A 10,678-nucleotide genomic window follows, 5' to 3' on the forward strand; every position below is an offset into this window, starting at 1 on the left:
TGGTTAGCTCCACTATGACCTAGGGAGTGTGTCTGAATGATTGGTTTGGCCTGAGACTCCCTGAGTTACTCCATGGACCTCCAACTGCAAATGCTTCCAAGTGAGAGCAACAATGGTGTTCCTCCACTTACAGAAGTGATCCAGGTGCTTGGATCACCTCAAATAACCTCCCTTGAGATGTTGGAATGCTCACTTTCCAAAGATGAGCTTTGGTTTGAAGAAAACGATTCTTCTTGCCAAAGAACTTTGAAAAACAATGAACAAGAGGAGAGAAAGAGAAAGCAAGTAATTGAGTTGCTTTGGTGTGTTTTTTGAATGAGAATGAGGCCTCTATTTATAGGCAATTGGTTCAGTACTGAGTGAGAGTGTGAGCTTGCTTAGTGAAGTTGATTTGGTTTCTTAGCCATGAAGAAAGTTTGCAAATATCTCTTATGCAATGATGGGAATTTTGATTCCATTTGATCAATCCCCTAGCCCTCGATTTTGCTTGATCTTAGGGGACCAAATTGCTGCAGAAATGAGCTCCAATTGGTTGGGAGAAGATTCCTTTGATGAATCACCAATTTGTCATAAATTCAAAAATGCAATCATTACATAATCACATGCATTTGTTTTTGGAATCTTCTCTAATCCTTATGCAATGATGAAAATGGATGTATGGCATGGTTTCAGATGTGTTATGGGTCGTGTAGCATCCATAAGAGAGGTTATTTGCACAAAATTTGCAAAGTCAAAAAGTGTCCATGACCTATAATTTCACTTCATGAGGCCAACTTTGAACAAGCATAACTCCTAGCTCAAATTGAATTTGGAGAAGGTTGAACACAATTTGGAAAGCCCTAAACATCTACTTCAAATCATTAGTTTATGTCTTCTTCAGAATCACTTGGGAAATTTGTGAAAAATGAGGTCAAAGTTGGAAGAAAACTAGGTTAAAACACTTAGAAAAATTTCTAAGTGTTTATGACCTAAACCTCAAAATTTCCAAAACTTCATAAATGGTTGATCTTTTGAAAAAAGTTCCCTTGTAAGATGTTGTTTTATTTTGCAAGATCTACAACTTTCATGTTGGAAGTTTTTTGAGTTGTGTAGGTGAAATTTTGAGATCTCACCATGCCTTTAAAAACCCTAATTCCCGACTTTTCGCTCCTTGATGAATTTCTTTGAATTTCTTTGGCCAAATGACTTTGATATCCATATATTGATGATATTGATCTTTGAAAGTCATTTTTTGACCAAAAACCTTAAAAGTCAATGATGATCCTTCACAGTTGACTTTTTCCTGACAAAGTGAATTTTTGGGCTTTTGTGTAGAAATAAGATCTTCTCCCCAAATGGATGATATAAATGGATTATATGGAGGTAGTAGAGATCCTTGAATCATGTCTTGAGTTTTGGATTCATGCCCTGATCAGAAGTCAACTATCTTGGTGAATTAGGTCAAAACCCTAATTTGTCGACCATGTGAAAGTAATGACTGTAGACTTTGAATTGAAGTGTGATGTCCAGTAGATCTTGTAATATGAGTTATTTGAAGATGATTGATGTCTTTGAATGACCCTCTGAGGCTTTTTAGGGTTTCCCAAATGTGATCCCTGATTTTAGTCCTTGATAGGCTCAAAACCCTAGTCTGGTGACCTGAGTAAGCCTGTACTCAGATGACTGGATGTCTAATCAATCATAGATGAGAAAAATGAAGTTTTTGAGCTCCATGATTGTATTAGAGGCTAATCTTTGTATTGATTGATCCTTTGCCTGAGCTTTCTTGTCTTTGTGCATCCTCGATTAGGTATCAGATGGAGAAATGACTGCTCTGGGTACTTGTCTTGACCTGATGAAAAATCCTGAAGATATGTCATCTCAGGGGGGTCAAAAATTAGGGTATGACAGAAACATAAATTAAAGAGACATATATAATGGTGTGATATATTGATGAAACACCCACTTAAATTATTATGCATTTTCGTTTTCAGCTTTTCATTGTGTGTTGTACGTTTTGTTTACTATTCCATTATATTGTTCTGTTTCCATGTCTTTCATGTTGGTACTTAAGGAACAATATAATAGTATAACAAAGTAGAAGTGGAAATGAAACATGTTTATGAGATGAAGCACAATTGAACACTAGAAATAGGATCATAAATAGAAGTAACCAATAACAGCATGCTGAGAATAAAAACACTAGGCTAGTAACAATAGCATTAACATAGAAGTAAAACGGTCCCGTTTGATCGAAATAGCCGAATTAAGCGGTATAATTAGTTGTCTGGAATTTGATGGAAATTTACGTGGTATCTAAGTTTAATTAGTAGATTAACGTGGTGGTGTTATTTTGTTGAAATTGTGATATTTTACTAATCAACCAAAATTGAGTTTTAATTTAAATATTCTTTATAAATAAATATTGGTTCTGTGATAGAAATTGACACACACATTGTAGGAATAGAATATAATGGAATTGGAATTAATATTATTTGTAATAATTTTAGGAGTTTTGGAATTAGAGATAAATAATTAGATTAATAAGCTAATTTAAATTATTTTAATTTGAATAGAGTTGTTAGAGTTGCTAATAGGGTTGTCAATAGAGTTATTAAAGTTGTCAATAGAGTTGTTAGAGTTGACAATAAAGTTGCTAGAGTTGTTTTGAATTACTAAGAGTCATACTTTTGTTTGTTTTGAGTAATTTTGACATGTTTAGAGTTGTTAGTGTATGATGTCGGTGTTTGTTTTTTTTTTGTTGAAACTTTAACAATTCATACCTTTTGAACCGTAACTCCGTTTGAGTCCTCATTTGAAGCGTTAGAAAGCTAGCGCGATATTCTTTTTAATAAAAATGGTCTTGAGCAATAGAATGCAAAAAAATTGGAAATGGAGTAGAAATAGAAGTGAATTAAATTAATATAGTGTGATTATTAATTGGTTGATTAAATTAATAGTTGAATTAATTTCAATGTGTTTAATTGATTAGAATATAAATTGGAATTAAATTAACTATTTGGTTTGTCGGTAAATTACGATATTTTGAGAATTTATCCGTAATTGTGTTTTGATTGAATATGTATGTTGAGAAATATATATTATTATGTCAATGGTGTTGTTTTGATATTGATTCTCTGTGGGTAGTTGGATAGCATTAATTTCAATGATTAATTGCTTGATTTTAAATGTGTATGTTCATATATAATTGGCAAAATGAGAATTAACATGAGATAGTATGGTTACTAGTGTTAATTGGATTTTGTAAATCGTAATTGATTAATTGACCTTTTATATGTGAATGATATGTATGTGTTGTGAATGTTGTGTACAATTGGTGGATAATTCATCGAGTTGAATTATTGTGATATGCTAAATATTAAGATGGTAGAGATGATCTTAATTGCATATGTTTGATTAACATTGTACATACATTCATATCATGGATGCCTTGAAACAAAGGTGGTTTGCTTTGAAACATAAGCGAGGCTTAGATTCTAAAGTGAATCGGAAGCGGTAAACTATATGTTTACATTTGGTGGCTTTGATCTTGTCCGGATCTGAAGCGTGGCTAGATTCTATATGAATCGGAAGCGGTGGAACTTTGGGTCCACATTGGGTACCACATGCATAGAGTCACATATCTTGCATTGAGTCACATTGAAGTTAAGTGATGTTTGAATATATGCATTTATGTGATTTTCATGTGTACATGAGATGTGATAATTGAAATTGGTGATGTTTTGATATATAATTGGTTAAACGTGTGAATATGTGATAATGATGGATTGTGTATATATTTGGGATAAGTAGTATTGAATCTTTTGAGTATTATACTATTGAATTTTGTGCTTACTTGAATATTTGAAATTTATTAAATGATACTATTTACATGATTATGACTTGTTGTGTGATGAAAAGTATGTGAGATTAATGAACTGTAGAAGTATGATGTGTATAGTAGCTATTGATACTTGTGATGTGATGATTTTATATGTCTGAATCCTAGCATGCAATTTATCATATGCCCACTTATATGATTTGATATCTCACCCTTTTCTCTTGTTTCGCCGTTGCCTTTATATTGGCAACGTGCAGGTATTCAAGTATGAAGATTTAGTTGCCGTTACTCGAATCGGTTGTCGCTCTGATACGTAGCACTCTGGGGGGAACGATTTATGTCATTTATGATGTTGTTGTTTAATTGTGTTATCTTGGTTGAACAAAATGATAAGTTAACTGAGGATATTTTATTGAATACATTCTTAAGCGATTCCGCTGTGTTTTAATAAAATAAGTTATTCTGTTTCAAAGGTGCTATGTATCCGCTTTATGCGACGAGGTGATTTGTTTTTTTTTAATTATGTGACGCCTCATTTGTTTATTGAGAAATTTTGAAAACTCTGATTTATATATATTTGTCGGGTAGAAATGGGGTGTTACAATAGTGGTATCAGAGCAGGTCGGTCCGTCCGGCCAAGTTGTCGAGTCAGTTGAGTTGTGTGACAGTTGAATGATGTCAGTGTTTTATTCCTTAGTACGCGACATGTGTGTGAAACACTGTCAGTACTTGTTTGCTTTGTTGTAGGGATTGGTTTGATTACAAGTGGGGGAGAAGTTTTACTTCTTGAAGATGTTTCTGTTGTAAGGGATGGTCAAGTATGTTGAGTTGCGATGTTCAGCACGGTTGAGGACTGAGAACTTGTCGGTGTGTTTAACCTTTGCGTCTGATGCCGGTGTTTGACAAGTGTTAAAGTGATAAAGTTGCGGTAGACTTTATGTTAGACTCGCATAAGTGATTAATGGACGTAGTCGATGTGTGAAGTGTTGTGAATCGCAAATCCGAGTTGGAACTCGAGAATGCGCGTAGCTTGAGTTTCGGATATCTGATTTGAACTCCGTTTGAAGCATCAGAAATATAACGAGATGAAGTGTATTATAAGAATGATTTCCGCAACCGTAATAGAGTTGATTTTGACGTGATGATGTTGGGATGGGGTGTAGTTTGTCGTCGAAGTTATTTAAGGAGTTTGGGAGATAACATAAAAATTGTCGATGCTTGACGTTGATGTTTACAATTCGAATAACGTTAGAGATTTGTATCTTGGGTTTCGAGTATCAGTTGGACGTACCGTTTGAGCCTACGAAGAGGTGAAGTTGTATTCTACCTTATGGAAATGTGTAATCCTGTTGAATAAGAATGGTTATAACCGCAAATGTCTGAAGCGAAGTTAAGCAGAACTTGTTGTTGATGATTAAGATGAGAGAACGAGATGTTCGGTATTGTAGATGATTTGAGTACTGATGACTTTTAAGGAAGAGTGAAGTAGTAGTGAAGAAAAATTCAGACTTAGGGATGATAGAAGTCGTATTTGGGATGCCAAAAGTGGCGGTGTGTATAAAAAGACTGTATGGAATTTCTATCGCCAGTTTATCGTGAGGATGACTTCGGTTCAGAAAAAAAAATTGTGTGATGCTAAGTGATTGTGAATTAGACTTTTTTATTATGTTTGGACGTCGGTGTCTCATTGACAAGATCGATTGATAAGGTAAGATGTTGTAGGAATTGTAAAAACATAAAGTGAATCATTGGATTACGTCGTGTTAATGGATTTAAGTGGAAATTCGGAAAGGACGTTATTTTGATGTAACAACGATTTATACTCCACTAAGGTTGTCGGATACTAATTGGCAAATTGGGGAACTGATCACCCTCAATCTATTGTTAATGGTAGACGAAACTCGTGTTGGACGTTATAGATTTGTCTTGTTGTCTTAATAGTGTAGAAAGAATATCTATATTTTATCGTGAAGATAGTCGCCCATTAGCTTGTGTAGCTTGGTAAGAGGGATGGTTGAGTTAGAATTAGATGAGATCAACAATCGGTGTAGTACGTTTTATGCAAGCGAGTGTCACAAAGTGAAAGATTGGAATTATCAAGTAAACAACGATGTGAGGATGAGTATTGAAGAAAGTTTGTATTGGATCGAGAATTTGTGAACCATATAAGTGGACGGAATTTTATCGAGAATGGTGACTTAAAAGAGAATTATCAGAGTTGATCAGCGGAAGCCTTAGGTGACACTGTTGTTATAAGGCTTGAGGGAGTAAGAAACTATATGCCAGAAGTCGGTAAAGATGAGTTATCTTGATATTTGGATTGATGGACTGTTGGAATAAGTGTGATGCGCAAGGATACTGCATTGAGTCGTTGATTATTGAATAAATTGTAAGAACTATAATGTGTTTTGTTCATGAGAATCGTTGTTGTGACGAAGAGGTAGTGATCGAAGTGTTACCAAGCGTGATTTGGAGAATAGAGATTTGGATACGAGGTTTGTGTTTGGATGGTGTTGAGCGGATTTTCGAGGACGAAAATATTTTAAGTGGGGGAGAGTTGTAACACCCCGAATTTAATTAAATTGGTTAATTAAATTAATGGAGGATTTAAATATTTGATTTAGTCGAATTTGGATTGTTGGTGTTATTTAAGGGCGTATTTGGAATTATATAAATTGAAGTCGGATAGTCGGAAATTAATATTAAGAATAATATTATTTATAAGTCGGAATTATTATATTGAAGGAATTATTATTATAAGTGATATAATTAATTATTTGAGTTATATCTCTTATTGGGCCTAAATTGATTTTGGAGGATATTAAATAAAGAGAGGATTTAAACACTAAGCCCAATTGGTTTTATATTAGGGTTTTAGAGAATTGGAAGAGGAGAGTGGTCATAATGAAGAGAACAAGAATAGAGGAGAAAGAGGCAAGACTATGGAGAAGAAGAAGGGGCTTGAAGATTTTTCATCTATGGTGTCAATTGAAGATGCAATTAGAGACCCATTGAATGCTTCCATTGATAAGGTAAGGGTGGGGTTCTCTTCCTATAATGGGGCTTATGAAATCTTGTATGTTGGGGATTAGGGGATTAAGTTATTGCATTTGCTGTGTTAAAATGGTGCTGGAAATTATGAGACTGTTATATTCATGTTGCTGTTCGTTGAATTTGAAAAGAAAAAAAATAAAGCCACGACCTCCGACAACGAGTGCCTGAGACACGGCCAGCAAGAAACCCGTTGACGGGCACACCCCATTAAGCCTCTAACAATTGCATTTTTTTATACTATTTTCTTTGAGTGCTTAATTGTTTCTTTTCTGTTCATTTGTTTTCGTTGTAGTTTCTAACATGTGCTCTGTTTCTGTTCATGATTGCATATGGTTATTTATTTAAAATATTATATAATGACATCACATGATAGAAATGAAACATAAATTAAAGAGACATATATAATGGTGTGATATATTGATGAAACACCCACTTAAATTATTATGCATTTTCGTTTTCAGCTTTTCATTGTGTGTTGTACGTTTTGTTTACTATTCCATTATATTGTTCTGTTTCCATGTCTTTCATGTTGGTACTTAAGGAACAATATAATAGTATAACAAAGTAGAAGTGGAAATGAAACATGTTTATGAGATGAAGCACAATTGAACACTAGAAATAGGATCATAAATAGAAGTAACCAATAACAGCATGCTGAGAATAAAAACACTAGGCTAGTAACAATAGCATTAACATAGAAGTAAAACGGTCCCGTTTGATCGAAATAGCCGAATTAAGCGGTATAATTAGTTGTCTGGAATTTGATGGAAATTTACGTGGTATCTAAGTTTAATTAGTAGATTAACGTGGTGGTGTTATTTTGTTGAAATTGTGATATTTTACTAATCAACCAAAATTGAGTTTTAATTTAAATATTCTTTATAAATAAATATTGGTTCTGTGATAGAAATTGACACACACATTGTAGGAATAGAATATAATGGAATTGGAATTAATATTATTTGTAATAATTTTAGGAGTTTTGGAATTAGAGATAAATAATTAGATTAATAAGCTAATTTAAATTATTTTAATTTGAATAGAGTTGTTAGAGTTGCTAATAGGGTTGTCAATAGAGTTATTAAAGTTGTCAATAGAGTTGTTAGAGTTGACAATAAAGTTGTTAGAGTTGTTTTGAATTACTAAGAGTCATACTTTTGTTTGTTTTGAGTAATTTTGACATGTTTAGAGTTGTTAGTGTATGATGTCGGTGTTTGTTTTTTTTTTGTTGAAACTTTAACAATTCATACCTTTTGAACCGTAACTCCGTTTGAGTCCTCATTTGAAGCGTTAGAAAGCTAGCGCGATATTCTTTTTAATAAAAATGGTCTTGAGCAATAGAATGCAAAAAAATTGGAAATGGAGTAGAAATAGAAGTGAATTAAATTAATATAGTGTGATTATTAATTGGTTGATTAAATTAATAGTTGAATTAATTTCAATGTGTTTAATTGATTAGAATATAAATTGGAATTAAATTAACTATTTGGTTTGTCGGTAAATTACGATATTTTGAGAATTTATCCGTAATTGTGTTTTGATTGAATATGTATGTTGAGAAATATATATTATTATGTCAATGGTGTTGTTTTGATATTGATTCTCTGTGGGTAGTTGGATAGCATTAATTTCAATGATTAATTGCTTGATTTTAAATGTGTATGTTCATATATAATTGGCAAAATGAGAATTAACATGAGATAGTATGGTTACTAGTGTTAATTGGATTTTGTAAATCGTAATTGATTAATTGACCTTTTATATGTGAATGATATGTATGTGTTGTGAATGTTGTGTACAATTGGTGGATAATTCATCGAGTTGAATTATTGTGATATGCTAAATATTAAGATGGTAGAGATGATCTTAATTGCATATGTTTGATTAACATTGTACATACATTCATATCATGGATGCCTTGAAACAAAGGTGGTTTGCTTTGAAACATAAGCGAGGCTTAGATTCTAAAGTGAATCGGAAGCGGTAAACTATATGTTTACATTTGGTGGCTTTGATCTTGTCCGGATCTGAAGCGTGGCTAGATTCTATATGAATCGGAAGCGGTGGAACTTTGGGTCCACATTGGGTACCACATGCATAGAGTCACATATCTTGCATTGAGTCACATTGAAGTTAAGTGATGTTTGAATATATGCATTTATGTGATTTTCATGTGTACATGAGATGTGATAATTGAAATTGGTGATGTTTTGATATATAATTGGTTAAACGTGTGAATATGTGATAATGATGGATTGTGTATATATTTGGGATAAGTAGTATTGAATCTTTTGAGTATTATACTATTGAATTTTGTGCTTACTTGAATATTTGAAATTTATTAAATGATACTATTTACATGATTATGACTTGTTGTGTGATGAAAAGTATGTGAGATTAATGAACTGTAGAAGTATGATGTGTATAGTAGCTATTGATACTTGTGATGTGATGATTTTATATGTCTGAATCCTAGCATGCAATTTATCATATGCCCACTTATATGATTTGATATCTCACCCTTTTCTCTTGTTTCGCCGTTGCCTTTATATTGGCAACGTGCAGGTATTCAAGTATGAAGATTTAGTTGCCGTTACTCGAATCGGTTGTCGCTCTGATACGTAGCACTCTGGGGGGAACGATTTATGTCATTTATGATGTTGTTGTTTAATTGTGTTATCTTGGTTGAACAAAATGATAAGTTAACTGAGGATATTTTATTGAATACATTCTTAAGCGATTCCGCTGTGTTTTAATAAAATAAGTTATTCTGTTTCAAAGGTGCTATGTATCCGCTTTATGCGACGAGGTGATTTGTTTTTTTTTAATTATGTGACGCCTCATTTGTTTATTGAGAAATTTTGAAAACTCTGATTTATATATATTTGTCGGGTAGAAATGGGGTGTTACAGCAGCAATATCCACAAATTTAATCTCTTCTCCCCCAAAGAACCTGTCCTTCAACTCATTCTCAAGAATCAGAAGGGCCTCAGATGCATCTGCAATATTCTTCTCACGCTCTTTCTCATCAACTGTGAAAGCTGACTTGGATGAAGGGCCCATAATCTGAACAATTCATAAATTATAAGTACTATATAAACTATTTCAAACTAAAAAATATCCAAGAGGAAGTCAAGTTACCTTGTCATCTATGAACTTGGACCAGAAACGGGCCAAGGCTCTTTTGTAAGGATCAGAAGGCAAGATTGGATTTTGTTTCCAAGTCTCATCGATGTACTAAAGAATCACAAGGGATTCTGATATGGGCTTTTCATTATGAACAAAAACTGGAACCTTCTTATAAACTGGGTTATATTTGAGAAGAAGTTCACTTTTCCTAGCCAATTTTTCTACAACAAATTCATATTCAATTCCCTTCAGATTTAAAGCAAGAGTTACTTTGCATACAAATGGGCTTCCAAGAGCTCCCAAAAGTTTCACATCTTCCTGATTTGAAAAAGAGAGATTTCTTGGAGCATATTGATCATTCTGAAGCAGAAAACATCTTCCAGGCGTTCGGATTCTCCCCCAAGATTGACTATATGCACATGGTTCATTCATATATGCTTAGATGCAGACATAGTTGTCAACACAATGTTGGTAAAATTATGGATGCAAGAGATCGAAGGATGGTAGCAATAAAGATCGAAGGACAGTAAAAATAAAGATTGAGGAAAACTATTAGAAATTTAAATTCCAAGCACGATTACTTAACAGGTTAATTACGCGCAAGTTTTTAGGAACTTTCAAATTGTATTCGGACCATTGAATTCTTTAATAAAATTTTGACTGTAGTTATTCAAA

General features: G+C 33.3%; 1 pseudogene; it reads right to left on the minus strand.

The window, feature by feature from the left end:
- The window catches only part of LOC131615192 (probable glutathione S-transferase), a 38,236-nt pseudogene extending 27,801 nt beyond the window's left edge, over positions 1–10,435 (minus strand).
- Between the last annotated feature and the right edge of the window lie 243 nt (positions 10,436–10,678).

This window comes from Vicia villosa, linkage group LG6 (genome assembly GCF_029867415.1).
Source record: "Vicia villosa cultivar HV-30 ecotype Madison, WI linkage group LG6, Vvil1.0, whole genome shotgun sequence".
Lineage (NCBI taxonomy): Eukaryota > Viridiplantae > Streptophyta > Magnoliopsida > Fabales > Fabaceae > Vicia > Vicia villosa.